Genomic DNA, 8,661 nt, shown 5'->3' with positions numbered 1-8,661 from the left:
AATGCCGAATTCCAAAAAGAAAAGCTTGCAAATGGTCATGAATGCCATTTGGTGGCCATCTTGAGATCTAAAACATACTGAGGCCAGGCCACAGGTCGAATAAAAACTAGCCATTTACCCATAAGTCTTGGGTTAGTCCCAGTTTAGTGAAATTACAGTAGAGACAGCCCAAAAGAGTTTTGAGGTCCAATGAGCTATCTGTATTTCCCATTAGCCATCCAACATTACCCAGATAGATGTACAGAAGCAGAAAAAGGCTTCTCAATTTTAGCTTGTGTACACTGGAAAAACAGTGGATGGGTCAAAAGCAAAACATCTTTTGACTTTTGGGGGTTCAGAATGGAAATGAGGGGGCTAACTGGAGGCTGGGACATCTCCACTGTGACCAGAGCCAAAAAGGAATGGACGGGGAGTTTGTGGCACATGTAACAGACAGGCCCCTTGCAGATCGGAGGGTAAAGATTGGAAAGGCAAATGGAAAAACCCCAGGGAACTTACCCTGTCTGATGCTGGATAAAGGAAAATGGGATGGAGCAGAATGGAGCAGAGTTGAGCAGAACAGAATGGAATCTCCTGGTTATTCTAAGGGAGGGTGTGGACCTCAACCCTGATCGGGGAAGCCCAAAAACCCTCCCAGGTTTTGGCACCAAATGTAAGCTCGGGGACATGGCTAGTGGCCAAATAAAATCGGACAGAAAGTGGCTGAAGCAAGCTTTATTGGAATTTGGCTCTCGGGTAAAATTCCCAGCCCTACAGGGTGCAAGTCAGGGTAGGGAGCCAGAGAAAAATCAAATGACACATGGTCCCAGCTGCCCAGGATCTTTATAGGCTGAAATGGGCAGGTGTCCTGCTGAATGACAACTGGAGTTAAGGATCAGTGGAATTTTCCTGCCCATTTGATTGGTTGCTGTGTGGTGCACTGCCCTTTGCCTCAGTTGCTCCACTCTCTCTCATATAGTCACCCAAATTCTGACCTACCAGGCACCTAGAACTTTACAGTTTCCAAACAAGCTGAGTGGATGGTCCTCAATACTTCAGTGCAGAGAGTGTGGACCATCTTTTACAATTCACAAGACACTGATCTTCACACCACAAATCAAGCATTTAAAGAATAATTCGAAAAAATATAACACTAGGACACAGATTATTATTTTGGGGGGACAGTTTAGTGTGAAGCAGTATTCAACAGGTGAGTCCTTCTCAACAGAAGGGAAGACCTACCATGGGGCTCCCAATGCCCATGTGTTCCAGGATATCTATACACCTGATCTATGTTGTGTTACTAGATCCACTTCCATTCTCCTCTTCCCATGAAAGATGCCATCCCCTGCTCCACACATGCTACAGAGACTCGTCTTTACAAAATAAACCTGCAGGAAACAGGCTGATGACATCTAATGTTGAATTCAAAGAAAAAAAAATCATGTGAGAACTTCACATAGTGCAAAGTGAAATGACCCCTTTTTGATAACAATGTGGTCAAGTCTTTTTATTGTCCATGTATCAGGACTTATTGTTCTAGGGAGAACTCCTATGTACTCATTTTAGCAATGTCCTGAGTATTGTGACACATAGTCTGCCTTCTCCCTTCTGATGTTGTAGATCACAGGGCCAAGTCTGTGTTTCCAATGTAACAGCTGTGCAAGGACTTATGACCCATCTCTGTCCTGTATGCATATGATTTGGGTTAAAGAATTAGGATGTGAATCAGAGTGGGAGGCAGGAACTTCTCAGGTAGACTACTAGGTGACTGGGAGGGTGTGACTTTCATTGTTAGTGATCCTGGGTGTTTGAGGGGAGGATAGGCCTTTATTTTATGAACACCTTTCATGCATGACATCATCAAGATGGTTTATAAAGGCACCCCTGCCTCCACCAGCTCACCCAAGCCAGGTGGAGACTGCTATCTACAACGCAGGAAAGTTGAAGGTGGACCCAAGAGTCCTTTAGAACATGAGATACATGGTGGATAAAAAAAGACAATGTTTACTTAGGAAGGATCATAGAAATGATAGGAGATGAAGAAAAGGAAGAAAGAAGAAAAGCAGAAGCTATCTGTTGCACCCATGTAGTAGGATCCATGGTGATTGATAGCAGCCTGCCCCACAGAGGACACCAGCACCTTCTGCCCATGACATCACCAATGACTCTTTACCCTGGGGAACTCTAGAGAGGGAGATGTGGTTCTGAGGTTCTCTTCCCCTAAGGAACTGACTGCTGTGGAGTCACTTTGGAAAAGATGCCATATCCTCCCACACCCAGCCAGATTCCTGACTCCCATGATGTTGCTGCCACCTGTTAGAATCCCTCTGTCCAGATCATGTCCCATGGCTTAACTGGGCATGGACACATTTCAGATAGTGGACTCTTGTCATGGTGAGGTAGTTTGCACTGTCATATGCAGAGATGAGATCTCAGTGCATGTGACTGTATGCTAGACAGTGGGTCAGTTGCTGTAGAGAGCTATTCCTTGAGGGATCCGAAAGCATCTGTAAGTCTGTGGAGGCCTGGGTCCTCCAGACCTGGATCACTGGCTGCTTCACCACATCCTCATCTGACACACTGTTACCAATGTGTCAGTGGAGGTGGCTGCACCCTGCACCAACACCATTACTGTCCTGGATTCCAGAGCTGTATGCCCTCCATGTATGCCTATGATTCAGCTCTCAGTGCCTTGGCCACTGCCCAGGTCCCCTCATCTGACATCTGTCCAGTATCACTATGAGTCAGACTGTAAGCCAGATCAGTGCCATGAGGAATATGCTCAACTCTAACACCATGGTTCAGAGGATTCAGTTCATTCCTAGCTACTCCAGGGAGAGACATGGTGGAAGGGTGTGGCAGAGGAAAGCTACTCAGCACATGGTAGCTGGGAAGCAGAGAGAGAAAGGGAGCATGAAAGCAGATGGGGAGAGGGTGAACCCTTCCAGGTCACACCCCAGTGACTTACTTCCTCAATCTAGATCCCTCTTCCAAGTAGCGCATTCAAGTACCAATGAATTAACTCATCAAGTGTATTCATGCACTGTTTTAATTAGATTTTTTGCTGCTTTGATCAAAAGATGTGACAGGAACAATTTTAGAGGAGGAGATGTTTATACTGGAGCTTGTGATTTGAGAGATTTCAGTCCATAGACAGCAGCTCCATTGCCTTTGGCCCAAAGTGGAACACCATGGCAGAACAGTGTGGTGGAGGAAAGTGGCTCAGGACATGGCACTAGGAACCAGAGAGAGAGAGAGACTCTGCTCACCAAAAGCAAAATATATGCCCAAAGGCACACCTCCAATGACTCATCTCCTCCAACTACACTCTACCTGACTACAGATACCACCCTGTTAGTCCCCACTAGGGGATTAATGCACTGATTAGGTTCAAACTGTCACAACCCAGTATTTTCACCTCTAACTTTCCTGCATTGTCTCACATGTGAACCTTTGGGGACACCTCATTGCTAAGCCATAACATCCAGTGAAGAGGTCAGTAACCCCACATTCAGCTACTGATTAAAAGCTGAACCTCTGAGCCTTACTGCACTGGGGATCCTGCTTCCAACACATGTGCTTTGGGGGTGACTCCAGATTCAAACCATGACAATACCTCACACCCTCCTGAAGGAACACAGACACCATATTTCATCCCAGTGTTACCCATTCTGGACTACCAGGCTTATGAGCTGTAAAACAATTCATTGGTGCTCTTTTTGTGACAGGTTGACATATTTGACTCCATGGAAATGTAATAGGCCAGGCGATATGGACAATGACTAAACAGACTCCATTTTACCCTGAGACGCCCTGTTATGTAGGAAATGCTTCTTCCAAGGGAACACCCTGTCTGTGTACCCATCAACGGTTGCTTTGTACAGCATGTTTGGCAACACAAAATGATCATTCTTATATAATGTAAAAATCTTCCCTTTTTGATTCCTGTTTTTCTTGGACAATGTACCATGTCAGCAATGATTGGATGTTAGTACCATTCTTTAACTTGTACCCAACAAAGGTCATTTTGAGCCACTTCCCCTTCTGCTTATAATTTTAGCTCTCATGATGCTTGTAGTTTTGAATCATAGCAACAGACACTTATGATTGATGTACTGACTTATGGTATAAAAATCCCTGCAACCCTCTGGTTGGAGCTGTTCTCCCAATAGACATTTTGGGAATTGTGTGAGACAGTTAGCCAGCCAGCTAATAAAGACTCTCAGATTGCGACTTCTCAGTGGAGATCAGTCTGTTCTTAAACTTGCACCCCACAACATTTTAATCTCCCAAGCTTGTTGTAATATGATCCAGCAGCAAGAGGAAATGACCATACATGGCAATACCCACATTCTTATTTTAAGCTGGTCAACCACTACCCCTGGCCAACTCATGGTGTCTATGAAGCAGAGTTGAGAAGGCATGTTGGAATGGCAGCTTAGGTGTGCTTTCCACAAAGAAAAATTGGGCAAGATAATTTTTAGGTAGAGGAGCATGCTGGAACATTTTCCATCTTGTTATGAAAGTATGTATAAATCTGTATCCATCTAGACATTGCATATTTAGTTTCTCTCTAAATAATTTTTTAAATTCAGTAGAATATGGAAATGCAAATCCAATAAAATTAAGATTTGTATTAGTTGTATCAAAATTAGTGCCCTGAAAAAGATTTTGAAATAAATGGTGCTTGGATAACTATTTATTCATTGAATCAAGATAAACTAAATTCCTTTCTAAACACCAAAAATCATAATTAAAGGAAGCTGTAGGAAAGATCTTAAATTGTAGTAGACTTTAGAAGAGAATATACATAAAACTTCTGAGCACCTACCAATATGGAAAAATCAGTGAAGGGAACTGAGAATATAACAGATGAATTTAAACATATTGAACGAGTATATGTCCAGATTTAAGAAGAGAAAAAAAAATAGAAACCTAGGGAATGTATTTAGAACATATTACACATTATAAAACATGATATTGTAGATATATACACTGCTTAAGTCGATTAGAGTAAAACATATATTATGCTGTATGATTCAAGGAGGGGAGCCAAAATACAGAAAGAACAAATGCAGGAGCTCTTGATGCACTGCATGCGTCTGTAGAGCCATCACCTGTCACCTGAATATGTGCCACTGTGCTGGCCGTACTTCAGTAAAACAGGTATGCAGAATAACTCAAAACCATGAAAAGATGCTCATCTTCACTAAGGATTCAAAGTAGTGCTGTGGTTTGGATATGTGGTGTCTCCCAAAGCTCAGGTGTGGTACAAGACAGGAATGTTCAGGTGTGAAGTGATTAGATCATGGATTGGTATCCTCACTGGTGGATTAATCCCGTTAATATGGACTGACTGGGTGACAACCTTAGGCAGGTGGGGTATGGCTGGAGGAACCAGGACACCAGGGGCATAGCTTTAGGTTTATACTTTGTTCCTGGGAGAGGAACTTTCAATGCTTCCTGGCTGCTGTGTATTTTATGATACATTCCATTTTACATTTAACCCTGTGCCTAGCTAATTTTCACTTCATTTGACAAATATTCACTGAACAAATGTCCTTTCCAATAATAGGATGAGGCATTGTGGCTGCAAAGGTGGGAAAGAGCCAGTTCTCAAATTCGAGGAATCTGTACAGAGGATGAGAGAAGATTCAACACAGTCGGTGTGAGGTAAAGCACAGTAGGTCTGATATAGAGAGGAAAACTTTGAGTTAATTTATTCACATCACCTCAGAAAATGTTCATATAAATGAGATTTGAAGATGGCATTCATTTAGTACTGGAGATACACATCTCATCACTTCTGAGGATATATGTCAGTCGAGAAGACCAGAAAACAATGACTGCAAGTTCTTGCTCATGTGAGGAAGGGGGTGAAGTTGATGTCACAGAAGTCAAGAGTACAACATTGGTCCCTGGAAATCAGGCAGGGTGAGGAGGAGGTTGGGTAGAGGGTGCAAAGTCCAGTTTTATGAGTGAAATGTCTTCTAAAATTCTATAGCACTATAGAGCAATAGTTCAAAACAACTGATTATATAATTTTCGGAAAACTAGAAGAGAGGAGTATGAAGAAAAGACAAGCCTTTCAGCAGAAGTAAATGTCGATTACCTTGATTTGATCATCACAGGTTGTGCACATGCATGGGGACATCACACTGTGCTCCAGAAACACATACCAGTATCATGTATCAATAAAAATACAAATGCCCATATCTCACTGTAGATAACTGAAAAGAAAAAGCTCAGATCTAGTCATAAATATAACAATGACTGTTTGGTTAGTGTACAGGTGATTGAATATGTTCCATCATGAATTGTCCTTAGACTGGAATGATCCCAGAGTAAGATGGAAAGATCAAATGTCTTAAAAAGCACCAAGAGAGGTAGCTACAGTGTTGGATGGGGGCCATGGAGGTTCTGTGGTCTCCAGTATGGGACACGTTGTGACTCATGGGAGACGTGAATCAACACTCTCTGAGAGGCACCATCTTGCTGAGGACTGTCACCTAGGGCCACCTTGATGTCCCTGTTCCTCAGACTGTAGATGAAAGGATTGAGCATGGGGGTGACCATGGTGTACATCACTGAGGCCATCAGACTCATCCTAGAGGATGATGTGGATACAGAACTGAAATAGACTCCAAGGCTAGTGCCATAGAACAAGGAGACCACCAGCAGGTGAGACCCACAGGTGGAAAAGGCTTTGTACTTGCCTCTGTCTGATGAGATTCTCAGGATGGAGGAGAAAATCTGAGAGTAGGAGAGGAGGATGCCAGAGAGAGGGAAAACACCCAGGATGATGGCCACAGAGTACAGGACTATATTATTGATGAGGGTGTCAGAGCAGGCGATCTTCAGAACTTCAGGAAGGATCACAGAAAAATTGAGGGATTTTCCTGTTTGTGCAAAAGGACAGCCTCAAAATGGTCAAGGTGTTTGGGAGGGAGCCCAGGATACTGATCAACCAGGATCCCAGAGCCATGAGCTGACAGAGTCGTGGGTTCATGATGGACACATAGTGCAGGGGGTGACAAATGGCCACGAAGCGGTCATAGGCCATCACTGTGAGGAGCAAATTGTCCTGGCATCCAAACACAAAGAAAAAGCAAATCTGTGAGAAGCAACCTGCAAAGGTGATAACTCTGCTCTGCGTCTGGATGTTCCTCAGAGCCTTGGGGACACTGGTGGAGGTGAAACCAATGTCAGCCAGGGACAGGTTGGAGAGGAAGAAGTACATGGGCGAGTGGAGGTGGGAGTCTGAGATGATGGCCAGGATGATGAGAAGGTTCCCCAGCACAGTGACCAGGTACATGGAGAGAAGCAGGCCAAATTGGAGGGACTGCAGGTCAGGGTCATCCGTGAATCCCAGGAGGATGAAGTTTCCAGCTCCTCTTTGGTTTCCTCTTTCCATGTTGCTGGTGTGTTTTCTCAGAAGGATGGAGAGAAGGAACTCAAAACTCACTTCAGCCAGAGACTTGGGAGGCAGAGGGAGGACTGCACATTGAGATCCATCCCCAGCAGTTTAGTGAGATGCTGTCTCAAAATGAAAAATAACAAGGAGCTGGATGTGAATCAGTGTTTAACCACCCCTGGGTTCAAACCATGGTACCAAAAATAAAGAAAAAAAGAAATAATAGAAATCATTTCTAGTAGGGATTCCCCAGGAAGCCCCAATGTCTTTTATGGAAACCAATGGAACACAAGAGATCATTTATTTTGTATTATCATTGCATCTCTTTGCTGAAATGTTTCAATTATCATTTTTACCCCCCAAACAAACAAATGAAGACCTGCCTCTAGGTCAGTGGTTATCAAATGGTGTCCCCAGGAGTAGCTTCCTGGGCATCACCTGGAATCTTGCTGAAATGTGCGTTTTCATGCACACTTGACCACCTGAACCTCACAATCTAGGTGTGATGCAGCCAGTATGTCTTAGGAAGCCCTTGCGGGGTTCAGATGCACACACTTGTTTGGGAACCAGGGCTCCAGGGCTTACCTGCACCCCTCAGCACTCCTCCATCCCCTGTCATGGCAAGGATCTGTATTTTACTGTGCTTCTTTCTGTGATTATTGCATGTCATATCCTGTGGAGTGTGTTGGTCTTTCTGCAGGAAATAGCAACAGCTTCTGTTATTGCTATTTTTTTTTCTATTTTATTTTAATCATCACTCTTAGTTTATAGATTCAAGAATCATGGAAAATCTAAATAGAGAAATCCTAGAGTTTCTAAATGTAAGCACATTAAAAAACTCACATTAAAATATTCCACATGGGGAATGACTGTTCAATAATTTCTTATTCTGGATGCTTGCTTTCCTGGTTTTCTTTATGAGGAAGACAGGTAAGGTGAATTTTATGTTTTTTTCTCCTATGATAATCTGCAGATGACTTCTGTCAGTTCTTTAGGATTCAGGTATTTCCTTTGTCACCTTCATGTGAATAACTGATTAAAACTACAACATTCAGATTCTTATATCAGAAGTGAGAATTTACCTCCAGATATTTCAATCCCTTTATAGGTAAACTTTCCTGGTTTTGAAAAGAAAATATGGATTATGTTCATTTCTTTTTAATCATATTGAGTATATTTTAAGTTTATTGCTATTAGAAATGATTGTCCCCACATTATATTCACAGTTGTGATTATATCTGGGAAGCTTTTGGAATTTTAAAAAA

At 42.9% G+C, this 8,661-nt stretch overlaps 1 pseudogene; it reads right to left on the bottom strand.

The window, feature by feature from the left end:
- Window positions 1–6,372: 6,372 nt before the first annotated feature.
- On the bottom strand, window positions 6,373–7,396 carry LOC124968122 (olfactory receptor 7C2-like; annotated as a pseudogene).
- Between the last annotated feature and the right edge of the window lie 1,265 nt (window positions 7,397–8,661).

The sequence above is a fragment of the Sciurus carolinensis genome, chromosome 17 (assembly GCF_902686445.1).
Source record: "Sciurus carolinensis chromosome 17, mSciCar1.2, whole genome shotgun sequence".
Lineage (NCBI taxonomy): Eukaryota > Metazoa > Chordata > Mammalia > Rodentia > Sciuridae > Sciurus > Sciurus carolinensis.
The sequence above is the reverse complement of the archived record's forward strand: the minus strand, read 5'-3'. Positions and strand labels throughout refer to the sequence as shown.